Source organism: Mizuhopecten yessoensis, unplaced genomic scaffold (assembly GCF_002113885.1).
Source record: "Mizuhopecten yessoensis strain PY_sf001 unplaced genomic scaffold, ASM211388v2 scaffold716341, whole genome shotgun sequence".
NCBI lineage: Eukaryota > Metazoa > Mollusca > Bivalvia > Pectinida > Pectinidae > Mizuhopecten > Mizuhopecten yessoensis.
Window position 1 is genome coordinate 736,989 of NW_018480068.1, and position 17,597 is coordinate 754,585.

Sequence of the window (17,597 nt, forward strand, 5' to 3'; positions counted from 1 at the left end):
ATTAATATCACATAGATTATTTTCATGCACATTCTTTACACATACAGTATATATAGTACATTATTTGATCCAAATATACTGCATTCATTGCATTCGATACAAATACATCACATTTTATTCATGGTCACACAATTTATGACACAAAGTGTGATGGAATTCAATTTAATGTGATGACAATGATAATATGTACCTTAACTATTGATGTGATAAATGTCAAATGTGTTTATCCTCAAGGCTGACTTCCTAATAGACCTCATTAGCATATTCTTTGGGCTTTTTATATTGTATGACTGTACATGTACAAAGAACACAATACACATGTACACAAAAAAGATGTTTGTCTATAGTTCCTACATATCATGTCAAACACACAACAAATGGATGTGCCCTTGACCACAATTTCTGTTTGTTAACGTACTTCAAAGAATTGGATTAGACAACTTAAAGCCGTGTATATAAAATGTGTTTTGTAAGAACCTTTTAGCTGATTTCTGAAATGATATTTACATTACATTACATGTTGCTATATCTTTAAATCTTGTAACCTTGGTAGTACATCTATATATCAGTGACAAGTTCCTTTAAATGTCCGTACAAAATGCTATCTTTATAAATACAGTGTATAATGTATTTCCTGTTACACAATAACAAAACTACCGATGAAAATCTGATATGATGTGAAGAATACCAGAGTAGGCTGTACGGACTAGAGGGTACCCGACACTTTGGATATCTTTCAATAACTTGTACCATATATAGCGGAAAAGGTGTTAACCCTCCCATTCACATAAATTATCTTGATAAGTTTTTAATAGGACATATTCAAATCTGCTCAAGTGCAACCACAACTTCTTATTAGAGACCACTTAATACAACATATTTAACACACACACACACACACACACAAAGTAGTTGTTGAGACCCCTCCACCCAATGTGGGTTTTTTTGAGACTGGTACCACCAATGAAGTAATTCTCCTTGTAACTGAACCCGTAATTTGAGACCACCTGCAATAAGAGTTACACCCCCCCTCCCCCCCCCCCCCCCCCCCTCCCTATTCTCCGATTCTCCTTATTAACGATACCTTTACTTGAGACAACCTGCAATAGCTGACCACTTTAACTTATGAACTTCCTGAGGTTGGTACCTGATTATTAAGTCATAGGTTTGACTTAACCTAAATAAGCCAAATAAATAAACTTTTACCTGTTATACCATGGACACTCATCAGTGAATCTATTTCAATTTCAGCGATTATGCACGTTACAAATACAAAATTTATGTTAAACTTTCTGGCATTAATGCATGTAGTCATTTTATGAACTGTACAAATATATTATTGAACACTGGCACCTGTACTTATCCTAGCTATACCTACCAGGTAGTTCCTGTTCATCCAAGCTTACATGTATTGTCAACCACGTATAACACCTTCATAATGCTCCCAACCAAGACGTTACTGTTGACAAAAGGAAGACCAGGCGAAATCTGATCTACACACTAAAGCCTAAATATGTGATGAGAGTAAAAATTGACACTGGTCTCCAGTGTAAAATCCCTGCGGGCAGTTACTGATGGTCCATGTAAAGACCTGTGTTAGATTGATGAGGCAGGTCTAACAGACATATATGTCAATCAACAGCCAGGTTGAGCAATGATCAAATAGCTTCAGTGTGTACAGACATATATATATACCTGTTGACATATGTCTCAGGTCACAGCAGAGTTACATGTGAAAATCATCACTGCATAATAATGAACCGTCACCAGAGGGCATGTTGCCGAAAAATCATTGCATATCAACAACAATGGCTTGGGGGTTAGATGGATATGACACCTTGCAAGTTAGGGATCTCCATCACAGACTTCCTGTGATTCGGCTGTTCTAAGCAGTTTTGGGACAAACTCATAAAAATACAGGTACCAGACATAAAATGAGGCCTTGACATCTCATCTACAAATTAGACTGTCTACTAACAAGTCGCCGAGTCAAGGAGTCGACCAGTACCACCTTGATATACACAAAAATAGATATTTTATGCGACAAAGACATCATAAACATGTCTGATTAAGATATCATCACCTTGTCACGACTGGAAATTAATGAATCACAATTGAATTTTTTTCCTTGCAAAATTGAGACAAGTTTATGAACCAAATCTATAAAGGTTGGATTTACAAATCATTCGTATTATAGACAGATGCAACCCAGCAACTTAAAGGGTCAAACATATACAAATAGTATCCTTTGAGTTGGGTAAGCATATATTCACCTATAGTTATGAATGAAGTGAGTAAACATACATTCTGAACACCAGATTCAAATTGTGATTCCATCAAATGTCATACAGATTATATCAGTAACTTATGGATACTACAGATCCAGTTCTCTCCACAAACTTGTTTTATTTCATTTTCAGATGTTGACAAGTACTAACCTATCAGGTCTTCTATCTTGGCCAAATGAAGACTGTCAAGAGCCTAAACCTGACCTCCACTATCTCTACAGCAATAGACTCATCACCTTGACCTGTGGCCAATCTGGACCGTCAAATTCTCATTTTCAATGTCCCCTACTTCAGGAATTAGTTAGGAAGAGAGGGCTTGTAGAAAGACACATATAAGCATACACATTTATCAAATGAAACTTTCTGCACACCTTTCTACTTTTGTCTTATTTTCAGCTGCCTGAAGATTAATTCAACATCTGCACTTGTCATGCTGTATATTTACAATAAAGAAAATCCCATTAGGAAAGCTGATATTTTGGAATATGCAAATTAAAGCTGAGAGTTGGAGTCCACCCCCACACAAGTATGATGACAAGTAGCAATATACATTTCCTCAATGTAATGTTTACCCAATCATCATGTGTTTGTGTGGGGGTTGACTCCAGTTTCTTCCTTAGATTTGCATGTGTAAAAACTGTAATAATAAATATATCCTGTATCATGCATTTGTTCGGAGATACAAGACATTTGACACTTGAAATGCATAATAATACATGTTCTATTAAATGAACAGTAAACTTAAGCATGTGATTGCCTACATATCAAAACCTGTATAATCCAGAAACTTCGGAGTCAGACTTCTAACTTGGATCCATGTGTTCCTACATGTATGTGAACTGGACGAACCTGTACATCTGTTAGCCCTGTCTCACCCTAACAGAAATACTGGTCACGCCCATCACCATACATGATGTACTTGTACATGCACAAATTCACATTTCAACAAATTTCATCAAAACCACAGATACATTTCTGTCTCTAGGGTAGTGTTTTGTAAATGATGAATGTATTAAAAGTGAAACAAATATGATTTATCCAATAACTCCTCTACAACATTAATCTGGAAATGTCAAACAGAAAATATGACAGCACCAGGATAATATACAGAATGTCATATAGTAGGGTATATAGTTATCAGAAAATGACTATTATCAGAAATATCAGAAAATGTCTATTATCAGAAAATGTCTAATATCAGATTGCTTTCCCCCACCCCTCAACTGATCTGTGCTTGACACCAACTATATATATATATCTATAATTTACCAATTTACACCTCATTTATTTACACAAAAGTGTATACACAATATTCTACAATTGATACAGCTTTAAGGAAATGCTGTCCCATTAATCCCCCAGCATGTAAAAGCTTTTCCAGTCAGCGAGTTTTAATTTTAGAATGATTTCATTAGACTTGTGGAACTGATGCCATTGACATTTCCATATTGCTGCATCAGTAGAGTAGCCAGATACCTTTAACTCCTAACTATCCATTTTTAGCAATCTACAATTACTGCTTTCATCAAATATTTACACTACATTTCCTACACCCCCAATGGTTAACATGCATGCCGACACCAATACACATACCTACAGCTCTCAAGTCTAGAAGGACCACAACACACCTCAGATTGACCTCTGTGAGAATATACCTTAATGAAATCAGACACTGCCTGCTGCTCACAGGAAAGACTGATATATGTATATAAACGACAATGTATATCTGTAGGGAAAATTGAGGAGTCCTTCTCCACAACAATGAAATCATTTGCGACAATACAAGGTACCGACAATGTTATGAATGTACTATTGGTACCGACAAATAAATATTGGCCTTTCACAGCTAAGGTAGACTGTCTGTATTTCACATCCAACCATTCTATATATTAGCACAGGAATCAGTAAATACTCAGTCAATTCTATATTATACCACATCTGATCACTGTCGCCAATATATATAGTCTGTGACTACATGTACATTAAAGCCTCATCATCTATATACATAAACCAAAAGCCGGAATATGAGCCAGTGACTTAAGCAATCAAATACTATAGTCTACCCAGCTGTGGTTATATGCAGCTCTATCTAGCTTGCTGTTCAGATAGATGTTAGTAACTACTTCATATGCCAAAGAATTAAACCTAATGAAATAAAATGCAAAAAAAAACATGTGTAAATTGTATTCATCTAAACCTTTTTTGACCATGTAATTGATAAACCACACATCACTTGTGTCTGCAAAATAAGTGCTTGAAGTAAATCTAAGAGGAGCTTTATTATTATGCACCAAATGACAATAAATTAAACTGTTTTTCACAGACTTGTAGGTGCAACACAGTAAAACTGTGAATAAACCAGTCATAATGCATTACACAACATAACTATTATTCATGTCTACAAAATGAATTAATTTCCCCATTGCATGTTTCCATATATGGAAGTGAATATACATTAATTGAAATTCCAAAAAACGACAAGGTCATAAATAACATTACATTACATATATACAAAGTAAGAAGATTATAAATATTATGCAATTTTGATGCATTCATGTACACTATATAAATTAACTCCCAACATCAATTGACAAAAATTCCTCTGAAACGGGCATTCATTTTCCAAACCATTCATTGTCTGGGAAAAATTAGTCAAGAATAATGAAACAATTAGATTTTACAAACATTCAAAGAAACCATTTCAGTTTATTTTCAATTGCATACTCAAGGTTGAAAGGATTTCCACAGTACCAGTGATAATCCTTGAAAAATTATGAAAGAAATTTCAAAGGAAGGTGTTAGCAAGTACTTTTAAATATGTAAACATGTACCATATCAAGTAACATATTATATATCATATACGTAGGTAAAATAAGGATATTTAAACCTGTAAACATAGAACTAATACCTGCATTTATATATATATATCTGTGTAAACTATATATACGTCAAAAGGACACGCTATAAGCTGGCTTCATCGAGGTACAACATGTACTAAAGAACCGATAGGATTTAGATCATAACATGTCACAACTTATGAACTTATTATTGTATCCTGGATTAGGCTTGTACGTACTTGCGTATACTCACAGTAGAACCTATATTTACCTACACAGAAATAGGTCAACAACCAGTCAATGTACTGTTTATTGAAAAGTAATAAACATTGAGAAGGATTTCTAAACCTTGCGTCTTGTAGGCCTACTAACTATGCAAGAAATGATGTCTCGTGTTTTGAAGTCATTGATTAATTTCTGTTTTAATTTCAATGTCTTGAACTTTAATTTCAGTATTACAATTGAAACAGCTGTAAAACACGACATGTGACTACGAAATGTTAAATGTAATAAAGTTAGTACTTATTATTACTACTACTTAGGATAAATTATAATTGTAGTAATTATTTAATGTAAATTTTAAATGAATGAAACTATAACAACTCTTATGGAGTCGAAACCTGGTTACACGCATCCACAAATTCATATGAAAGGGATGTTTGCAAAGTTTCTGTATTTGTTTCAGACCTTGGGAGAGGTTGACAACTTGACAGGACAGTACTTTGTTTAGCAAAACAAAACAAGGGCTGTAACTCTTTTAATAGCAATGGAAACAACTTGGCAGATAGGTATACATTGGTTTATTATGTGTTTTTTCCTGCATTATCAAATTTCATCTGTACTCGCACAATGCTGTATAATTTATCAATAGCAATATATATGGGGAAAGGAATGCTATTTAACTAATTATAATGAAAATGGACTCACTGTAGCTCAGGTCAGCACTTCCTTTTGTATCACTTGCAAAAATTATTAACATTTACTATACAATATATGTAGTTGGTATAATGACCTGTCAAGTATAGGATAATTTCTTTGAGATATTAATTCCTCTATGATGGAAGTATTTTTGACCTGCTAAGCAGCATTTAATATGTTTTTGTAGTTAATTTATGCTAATTTCAAAATCCTGTTGCAGCTACATTAAATCCAGATATACAATTTGAATAACGAATTTGACAATTCTACATGCACTTAAAACCTGTTTAGGTATATAACTATTGCAGTTTTTTTAATGATAGAACATGTTAAGTATACCATTTAATGTACCGTACACATATTCTATCAAAAAAGACTTAAGCTCTATATTTATATGGTAAATAGGATGTTGCTCTTTCAAACACCTGGTTAACCAAATGCAATGAGAAACTGTCACCACAAATACCTCCTGTGACAAACAGTTGGTGGTGGGCAAGGTGGTGGTTTTCCCTTTCCGAAACCATCACGGTAGTTTGGAGATGAGGAACCGTCACCACAAATACCTCCTGTGACAAACAGTTGGTGGTGGGCAAGGTGGTGGTTTTCCCACTCCAAAACCATCGCAGTAGCTTGGAGATCAGGGAGTTGGTGGGGCAACTGCCTCCTCCAATATTTTCGAGATTTGTGATGCGTGGACATGGAGGTTTTATGTCGGGACCACTGATTTTTTTTAATTTACTATAAAATTATATTAGTGCTAGTAAAATCTGTATAGATCTACCTGATGGCTAGTATTTAAATACAACATTTTTCACCCCTAGATATTTGAAAGAATTTTTCAAGCGAAGTCATGCTTGAAACTCCCAAGCTTCTCCCCAGCTTCTTGAGGGCTATGCTCCAAAGAACCCCACCCTAGGTTTCATCCCTGCACTCCAGTTTCATTGTTGCCCCCTCTCCCTCATATCCGCAACTCTTTCCCTGTTAGCTAGGCCAGACTAGTACAGCCATGGAACCACTGGCCTTAACAATTTGTTTTTTGCTGAGAACCCATTTTCAAGTTTTTGTCAACTTTGCAATTCAACTGATAAAATATGTCTTGCATGGATTTGTGAATTACTATAAACAACACAACAAATATTTCAAAATGAAGGGAAAATCAAAAATTCACCTGAAGTACTGTATAGGAAACAACATCAACATCTCCCAGCTATGTAAAATACATATTTACCATAAAAATGTTTCTTCTTATTGATATTTCTCAAATTGAAAACTTTACAATTTACAATTATACACAGTTATCTTTGCAATATGTAGATAGCTTCAATTATAACTGTACACATACTGAACACCTTAAATGTATACACACGTCTAAATATATGTAAATGTGTGTAACTGTACATGTATGATATAATCATTCTAAATCTACAATGAATGACATACTTCATAAATGTATTATTAGGTGGTGTTTACAGATTGGGATTAAGACCATAATATGTATACCTGGATCTTGGCCCTGATGTAATTGAGACACACATGGACTCTTACAGACAGAAGTACACATGTCAAGATCTGATAACTTGACATTACCTCAGATAGCAGTAGATCTTGTTCAATGATAACAAAAGCAATCTCCAATTGCCTTCAACAGATTCTCCAAATATGCTATTAAGCTCATAATTAAGCACTTCACGCTATCATTGACTGGCCCTATACCTGGAGGGAAAAAGAGCACCACTTCATCTAAAAGTGACAGGGAGAAATAACAGTTATTTATCCCATGCCCAAGGGACTGACTTTTTGGTGTGAACAATATCAGATTTAGTGATCAATCTACGATCAGGCCTCATGAGAGATGATCATTTTCCACTGATTTTTAAAGTATGTGTCCCACCCTGAGTATTAAGAGAAATTCTTTGGTTCCCATACAAATTTTCAAAATATACTTCTACAGATAGGCAATTTTATAAACTGATAGGTTGGATAAGAGGTGCAGGCTAGAACCATACGAAACAACACTTTTAATTGAGTTATTAAACACTTGCAGATCAGAAAAAGAACAAAATTCAATCTGCAGCTTTCTAACACATAACATACATTGGTCATTATCTGTAAACTGAAATATATATCTATTAACATTCATTATTTCCAAAATTTGACACAAATATTTTCTGCAGAAATTAAAAGTAGATATATTTTTGGCATGCAAAAATATATTTTTTTACACTGACAGATTTTTTAGGTAGTGTCAGTTTTATGGTAATTCGTTGGTATCGTGCGTTTATCTTTAGTACATCTTGTTTACATTGAAATATCAAATAATGATGCAGTACTAGATATTTTCTACTGCAATAGGTTGATTTACCAGCTGGTTATATTGATGCTATATATATATTACCAGATGTGACATTGCTTGTGAGCTATATTCTGTACGACCTTGTTAAAATATCATATATCCAAATTTACTTCAAAGTGCAAACTATATTTAAAACCGGTATTTTGATAATATATCTTAAAGACTACACGTTGTATTCAGTACAAATACAGAAGACAAAAAAAACAGCTTCTGTAAAGCCTACAACTGTCTATAACACGTAACATAATGTATGTTACCAATATTGGCTATAAATAGATCACAACTATGTACCTAGTAGTAGGTGTGTACATAAGAAAGGGCTATCCGCGCATAAAACTGTCAAGAAACCGGAAATAAATTTAGTACACAAATTCAGAAGATAGCCAACACCTTACTGTGACTATGAATGCGGTCTTGCCATGTCTGTAAAATAAACTTACCTATAGCAATATTAACCAAGCAAAGACTCACTAGCGTCTCTGACCATTTAGCGGGCAAAGTATTGATATCGGCGTTCCATACGCCGTGTATCTAAATTTGGCTCTGGACCGTCAGTTGCGAAACCCGGTGTCCCGGTTCACATATTTTCACGAAACCTACACATATTTAAATTATTCAAGATACACATTTGACCAATGCCATTGTTTCTATCAACTGGAATGGTTAGGTTTGGATGCCAAACGTGCAATGTTGCACAAATTATAATTATCATTCGGTAAACATGCATATTTTTCAGGCCATGGCAGCCATTTTGGATTCCATGTACTCACTCGCAATACACCGGAGAGATGTATTTAGACAACAATGCAACCTCTTAGCGCTGGAATATTAAGAAAATAAACAGATGAGTACCACTGTATCTTAACCTGCACGTTTGTGAATGCATTAAGTGACATAACACCGTACTTACACGAGATCACAATCCGTGTTTTCCCTTCCTCGGTATTCCACGTGATGTAAAAACGGACCTGATTGGCTAAAGGATTTTCATCGTCGTCGCCTAAGAGATTTTGACGTCACTCTTCGTCTACCTGCTTGACTCATTCCGAGATTACTATTTACTTCTATAATACTGTTATTGGTATAACAAGAATGCTTCTAACACACTTAATAAACTTTTTTGCAATATTTGAGTGATGATATTGTTGATTACGCTCTTTTTGTAGATTCATTTTTTCTTGTCTTTCTTCCTATAGGCCTACGTGCACCATCTTCCATAAATACTGAAGAAGTATATTCCTTTCAATAACCATTGTTCAAAATTAATGATGTATATAGTCAAAGACTTCCTACGATTCAATTTTATCATATCAGAGTAGCCTAGTGCATGTTGTTTTTATGACGTGCTTGATTCAAGCACGGACTTAGATAATCTAATTCCGTGATTCAAGTGTAGATATTTCCTGTCGCATATTTCACAACAACTGTTATTTCGAAATAATTTGATATTAACATATATATATATATATACGTATATAATGTTTGGAAAAAAGAAACTCACATAGCATTGTTTTGTCCACATTAGAATACATGTTGGTACATAGAATATGACTATAATTAGAACAAGAAATAATTTAGGGACTGTTTTTTATTAGAAAACAAACAAAACCTGACAAAACGGAAACAAACAAAAACAAATAAAAGCAAAAAAGCTAACAGAAACAAAAAACTGAACGCTTCAATAAGCAATTTATTAATTGACAATCTAAAAATTGAATTTGTGCCGTTATAAAGCGCATTTACATAGCAGCTTATGGTGCTTGGTACGACCAGATTTTAGTTGCATTTATAGCACCATGAACGCAATAAGACTGACTTCCGGTTATTGTGACGAAATTTTCGGGATCATTGCAGAGTTGTACTTTGAACATATAGCAACCGACATGAAACATAAATTGTGACCAGTATCTCTGCATCTGAGAGTATTTACACGATTATTGTAAATGTTTCCGCTAATTAATACACCTGTGATTTTTTTGCACATAAACTCATATAGCCTATTGTGACGTCATAGATTTCCAAATCATATTATGACATCACAATGGGACAATAGATCGACTGTTAAGCTAGTATGGCGGAGTTTTCTAGTTAGGTAATGAGACGGAATATCCATTTTATTTTAAGAGTAATGGAACTTGTTATGACTGATTTATTTGTGATTTATTGATTAATTATTAGTTGATTATCTTTAATAAACCATATGAAATGGGAACCCGTACGCGTGTAAGATCCTGTGTGTTTGTACACCATGCAGTGCACATGCATATCATATATTAATGTGAAGGGATACCTTTAACCCGTTCCATATCTTAACTCGCTCTATAAAAAAAAAAAATCTCTTCACACCACGAAATAAAATGATTGTTGTTTTTCCTGCGAAATGATGGAATTACACATATCAGCCTCCATAACTGATGATCGCTCTCTGTGTTTTTTTGTTTTTGTTTTTTGTTTTAATTCATATTTCATTATTAAGGGTGAAAAAGTCAAATTTATTGAAACAATTTAATACAACCACGGAATTAGATTGTTACCTAAGTCCGTGATACTACTGAACTTAACAAGGTTCAAATTTAGTCAATATTGCCCACGAACCCATTTGCAAATGTTGGACTGGTGCGTGTGACCTAAGCTTACACACATTTACGTTATACTACCGTTGCATTTGCGAGCTTCCATGTGTAGGATTACTCGGCATGGTGGCCAGTGGGAGTTTCTCAATAACCCCATATTACATCTATAAATAGATCATATTTATCTATCTATTTTTACGCAGATAACTTTTATGCATATAAGTGTGTGAACGAAGGGTCTGCTGACGTAAGCAAGCTACGTGGGGGGCACAGCTGATGCGTCTATGAAGTGGCAGGGACTGTCACGCGATTACACTCGGACGCGTGACGATGACTGTAGAACAATCTATTATAACACAAGTGAAATCGACAACGATTTCAGCTATATATGGAAACACATTTAACGTCAGTGGTTTTCATTTACTGACAAAATACGAGCGGTGAACTTCGATTTTGTCTTTTCTGTCATTAAAACAAAACTAAACAATTAAAACTCAATACCTCTCTGGCAGATGTGTCGTGTGACTAAGCAAAAGCCGTCAATAAAATGTGCTCATTTTTCAAGCAAGTGTCAAATTTCGTCTGGATGAAATTTTAAAATCAATTTGTATCGAATGTTCCGAACGTAGCGCTGTGCGTAGCGCTAGCTATTTTTTTCAAACCAAGTAGACGATTAAAAACAACAATTACAGTGTATCAGTTGCTTTGTATAACGAAAAAGATAAACATTCATCGTATATACTTCTTGCGAATTACGCAAATAGACTCACTGCGAATGACGCAAAAAAAAGACATCTTGCTAATGCCACTCTGCGGTAAAATATTTGCCGCTTTCTTCTGACTCAGAACGGGAAAATTTCTATGCCTACCGACTCGGCTAGGGAGATTTTCTCTTTCGCTCACTCGGTAGAGCGTAAGACTAGTGAAACAGAGATCCCGAGGTCGGGTCCTACCGGAGGCATTGGAAAAATAATGACCTCTGTAACATTCTACATTAATATTAATAATACATTTATCCTTGTTAATGCGTAAAGTTGTTCACTGCTAATGCCTCAAATATGCTGATCGTGAAATATGAGATATTTACTTCAACGACAAAATATCTCGAACACTAACTCCTTAATAATGAGATTTCCCCTAGCATTGGTTTGTAATCAAAACGAACTCAGACGCGTTCTTGAGTCATGATATACACTTGAAATGGTATTTTTCACAATTAAATTCAATTTATTGCCAAATGATAGGCATATAGAAATATGCATATTGATAAATACTTCACAAATATCTTGTACACTGGCGGAGAACATATGCAATAGATTCAATTCCATACATGTTAATAACAAATTCATGAACTAGTCATCAGGTCGGAAAAACTTGAAGCTTTTTCTAAGGTAATTTAGCGGACTCTTATGAAGCATAATTTTTTTTTTTTATGAAATTATACAAATAAGCCTTTACCTAGCCAAATTTCTTGGAAATAGCAAAACTTCAAAGTCAATCGTACAACCTCAACATGAAGGTAGAACGAGTACTACAGGGATGTGTAGTAGAAGTGTTCGCCACTGGACTCTGAGTTGCGAATCCCTCCACTACACATCCCTGGTACTAAATATTACATAATGAAATGAGATTATACACTATCTGTTAAGTAAAAGACATAGCTCTCAATCCCACTATACAGTAATAGGACCCTTATAGGGAGACTCATAACTCTAGCTCTAATAATTTAAACACAGAAGGACGAATACGATAATATGGCTTGATACAAGATAATCTTAATTCTAACAAGAGATCCCAGAGGGATCTTGGCACCCACCTTTGTACCATCTTCATTAGTTCTTTGTCAGTTCGATATTTTCTCTTCTTTCCTCTAATCTGTTTGATCGAGTCATGTTAACAGTAAATGCACCTTAATGTGTATGAAAGCCAACCTTCAAAGTGAGTTTGTCCAGGGACGTATAGTGAAGTATAGTTGCCAATCCCCTCTATATACTGTCCCTGGTTTGTCATTGCAATATGAGAAAGATCTGTTTAGTTCTTCTTTTAATCCATTTTGTTTTTATGATCAGTCTTAAAATATAACATGCACAACAAGGGATCAAGGGGAACCTAAATTTAAAATACTTCCCGAGAAATAGCGATAACAAACTTTCACTATCAAAATCCAAGATGGCTGCCTGTCGGCCATGTTGGTTATCCGATCAGTCTTAAAAGTTGCCATGCACAGCTTAGGACCAAGGGGAACCTACATATAAAATTTGAGAAAGATCCCTCTGGCACTTCTTGAGAAATACCGATTACAAGAATTGTTTAAGGACGACGTACGACGGACGGACCACGGACGGACCACGGACGCAGGGTGATTTGAATAGCCCACCATCAGATGATGGTGGGCTAAAAATACAGGACAACTAAGAATGAAATGAAACTAATCCTCGACATCTCCAAGATCACATAAAGTACACAATCTCGGGTTTCGAGGCACTGCATTAAATCTACCTGTCTCTATATTAAGGTTATGTGCTTGCAATCTATATTTCGCAGGAATACATTTATATTTTCTTAATAGCGGTTTTGTAAAAAAAAACATTGTAGATCAAAACGGTCAACAACGTGCGTATACGACAATCATTTTGAAGACGTGTTTCTCATTTCCTGAATAAAAGTATCCTTTATACGTTGTATATATAATAATAAAAAATATTTCTCATTTGGTACACATTGTGCCAACAACACATCTCCAAAACTCAACGTACACAAATCACGTCTCAGTTGATAAAACCAATTTGCTTTACAATTTGGTGTCCTGTTATCAAGCTCTAAGAGTTCATCGTATAAGGCCCTCCAAAACAGTTACCAGTGTTTAACCAGCCGCTACTAAACAATAGCAATCCTACGTTGTATATGCAAAGGGTAACGACCAAGTTTACAATGGTATAATTACAATGTACTTATACTACATGACGAATTTCTTATGGTATTTTTTGCGGCATTTCAGACAAAACCATAACCTAGATGATTACCCATATATTTGTATATTATTGTATAGTAACTTTGTATTTGTACATATATATTTTTGTGGTGGTCAAGACTTAAGTAAATCATTTGAACTTGACTGGGTTGGGCGACACAATGGATAGCGCCATCGCGATCGTCTTCCCCTGGGACGCCCGGGGTTTGATTCGGGGCACCTGCCCGACCAACTGCTGCATCAAAACCCTCTACGCGCTTCCATCAGGGACAACAAACAATAATAAACTTGTTTCATAATTGATGTAAAATACTGCTAATAGCCGTTAGTTCATGTCACAAGGAACATATTGATTTGTCGAAAAAACATTCATCACTATAAGAACATTTAGATTTGTCCACGTTAATCTCTCCAAAAGCAGTGACTGTCGTTTCCAAAAATTAAAATAAGTATCCATTAAATCGAAAATATCAAAGAGCTTACCACGATCAAATTCAAAGACACAAACTCAGCTTCATCTTTGTGTACCTTATATATGCCTAGTCTTCCCATTCTGTTATTTTGCTGTTGTAACACAATTGGAAAATAGTCAATTCTTGATACGATCTGTAAGCTGTTATGGTGTGTTTATATAGAGCATCAAATCGCCACTCCAATGACACTCTGTAAAAACACGTACGGTTGGCTGGGTTTGTCTATGTTGGTAGCCATTTGGTCTATTGATGTAGGTAACCTAAGCTAAATCGCGATCTATTTATATAGGTAATCTTATACCCCATCTTATAGCCGGGTCCAGATCTGGGAGGATACTGAAGAGGTGATTGACGTCACAATGATGTAGATTTCATTGTAAGCACACCAGGTTACCTGTCGTAGCGTAATAAACGGACAAAAATAGAACCATGTGACACCAGACTGGGTCATATATTTGTCTGGGGAAGGATTTCAGAAGTATCAAAAACACATTTTTTTCTACAAAAAATTGTATGACGACGTTTTGTTATTTGTGTAGCTAATCGGTACTGCGAATAAAATCTGTGTTTAAATCGCTGGCGGATTAAACTCATTTTTGGTAAATTTGCAATAAGAATTAAATTCATTTTGTTTACATGCACAAATCGACAAACTATTCAGCAAATGTCTTTGCTTACTGCCAACAATTAATTTTCGTGGATACACATCTTTGCGGTAATGGTTGACCACGCAAATCGACACACAAGTCAGCAACTGCCATTGCCAACAATTATTTTTCGTTTGAAGATATTTTTGTGGTTATGGTTTACAAACACAAACGACATGCATGTCATCCCTGTCATTGCTTACTTCCAACAATGAATTTTCGTGGAATCATATTTTCCCGGTTAAATGTGACCAAACAGAATACTAAATGTAACCTTTACACTGCCGAAGACGAAATTTGAAACTTCATCGCTATGAGCATCCATGGCTAACGTGTCGCGTTATGTTTAGACCTCGTTGGTCGGAGGTGAAGCGGCCTGAGGTCAATGTCACATCAGAGGGTCTTAGGGCATACCAGTGCAATGTAAATGCAAATTGAAATGGTGACCCCCACTTCTGTGGTACATTGGTATGCTACTAGAACAAATATGTGAACATCTAGGTCAATTTTAGTGGTAGAGTTAATTGGCAGCATATCCCTTTAACCAGAACTACACCAATTTTCGACCGTTTTCTGCTGAAACATGAACTTTCACATTACATCATTTTCTAGATAGATTTGATGTTAATTTAATTTTCAAATAATGTATGCCAGTGACATCGTTTTACATCCCAGTTTTGATAAAACGAGTGTTAAATGTATATAATTACCTGTGGCCCTGTTGTTCGGCAATACCTGTGGCTCTGTTGTTCGGCTATCACTTTTTATCTCAACACAATTTTAGAAGACGTCATTCCTCTGAACACATTGTTAGTTTTTTTCGGTATTTCTTTTTTATAAACGTCTAAGGAACGGACGATTGTTTACGAAAAAAGGGACAGTAACTGTTTGGCTGGGTGTCAAATAACACCAATATGGGACGAAAAGTGAGATTAAGAAAAATTTTTTTTTAAATAGAATCCAATGGGAGAATGACGAAACGTGAAAGACCTGTGGCACGTCACTGTATGCTTTATGTCTTGGAAAAACATGTCGGATTTCACACACGGGTGTGCACGCCCATCGTCAAGGTTACATAATTCATCAGAGTTGGACAGCAGTGTGTCCTACATCACACTCAGACAAATATGAGAAGCTATGCTTTTTGTTTGAAAGTAACGCAAATAAAATGTTAGAACCCGACCAAAAAAAAGAGGCTGAATTTTGCCATGTCGTTTTGTTCGGTTTGATGTTTTAGAAAATGTTGGTTTTTTTCGTTGTTGTAAATTATACGTCTGAAACAAAATGTTGACGTCTCATTTTCGCCTGATCTGCGAACAGAAATAAAATCCAACGGGCCGAGTAATTTTGAGAGCATTTGAACTGGCATTGTGTAAAAAGTGAAACTTGTGTATAAAAAGTAAAAAAATAAAATAAAACAGATTTTCAGTAATCGTAAAATTACGATATCCATGAATAATTTAATCTTACAAGCATTTTCATTGGCTTAAAAATTTATGTTATCAGCCCATAACGTAAAAAAATGACGTCGCCGTTTGTAACATCGCTTTTGATTGGCTGATACAGCAGAGCAATAATTTCTAAGAGAACAGTCCATCAATATAACTGGATTTCCACCGGGAATGTGTTTAGTAGATTGAATTATAAGGGTTAACTTGAACATATTTCTCATGTTATGGAGCTATAACACAAAAAACCGGAGTGTACTCTCATCATAAACCGCTTTGGGTCCCAGGTATACCTCAGGGCAATCTCTACTAGTCCCAGGTATATCTCTGGGCAATCTCTACTAGTCCTAGGTATATCTCAGGGCATTCTCTACTAGTCCCAGGGATATCTTAGGGCAGCCTATACTAGTCACAGGTATATCTCAGGGCAGTCTCTACTGGTCCCAGGTATATCTCAGGGCAGTCTCAACTAGTCCCAGGTATATCTTAGGGCAGCCTATACTAGTCACAGGTATATCTCAGGGCAGTCTCTACTGGTCCCAGGTATATCTCAGGGCAGTCGCTACTAGTCCCAGGTATATCTCTGGGCAGTCTATACTAGTCCCAGGTATATCTCAGGGTATTCTCTACTAGTCCCAGGTATATCTCAGGGCAGTCTCTACTAGTCCCAGGTATATCTCAGGGCAGTCTCTAGTAGTCCCAGGTATATCTCAGGAAAGTCTCTACTAGTCCCTGGTATATCTCAGGGCAGTCTCTACTAGTCCCTGGTATCCCAGGTATATCTCAGGAAAGTCTCTACTAGTACCTGGTATATCTCAGGGCAGTCTCTACTAGTCCCTGGTATCCCAGGTATATCTCAGGAAAGTCTCTACTAGTACCTGGTATATCTCAGGGCAGTCTCTACTAGTCACAGGTATATCTCAGGGCAGTCTCTAATAGTCCCAGGTATATCTCAGGGCAGTCTCTACTAGTCCCAGGTATATCTTAGGGCAGCCTATACTAGTCACAGGTATATATCAGGTCAGTCTCTACTAGTCCCTGGTATATCTCAGGGCATTCTCTACTAGTCCCAGGTATATCTCAGGGCAG

At 35.8% G+C, this 17,597-nt stretch overlaps 1 protein-coding gene across 1 annotated transcript in view; it reads right to left on the reverse strand.

Moving 5' to 3' along the window:
• LOC110443351 (plasma membrane calcium-transporting ATPase 2-like) overlaps positions 1–9,433 on the reverse strand; it is a 160,868-nt gene extending 151,435 nt beyond the window's left edge. The window contains exon 1 of the mRNA XM_021487528.1: positions 9,307–9,433. The gene's annotated coding sequence lies outside the window, so the exon portion shown is untranslated. The remainder of the gene's footprint in view (positions 1–9,306) is intronic.
• Positions 9,434–17,597: the final 8,164 nt, after the last annotated feature.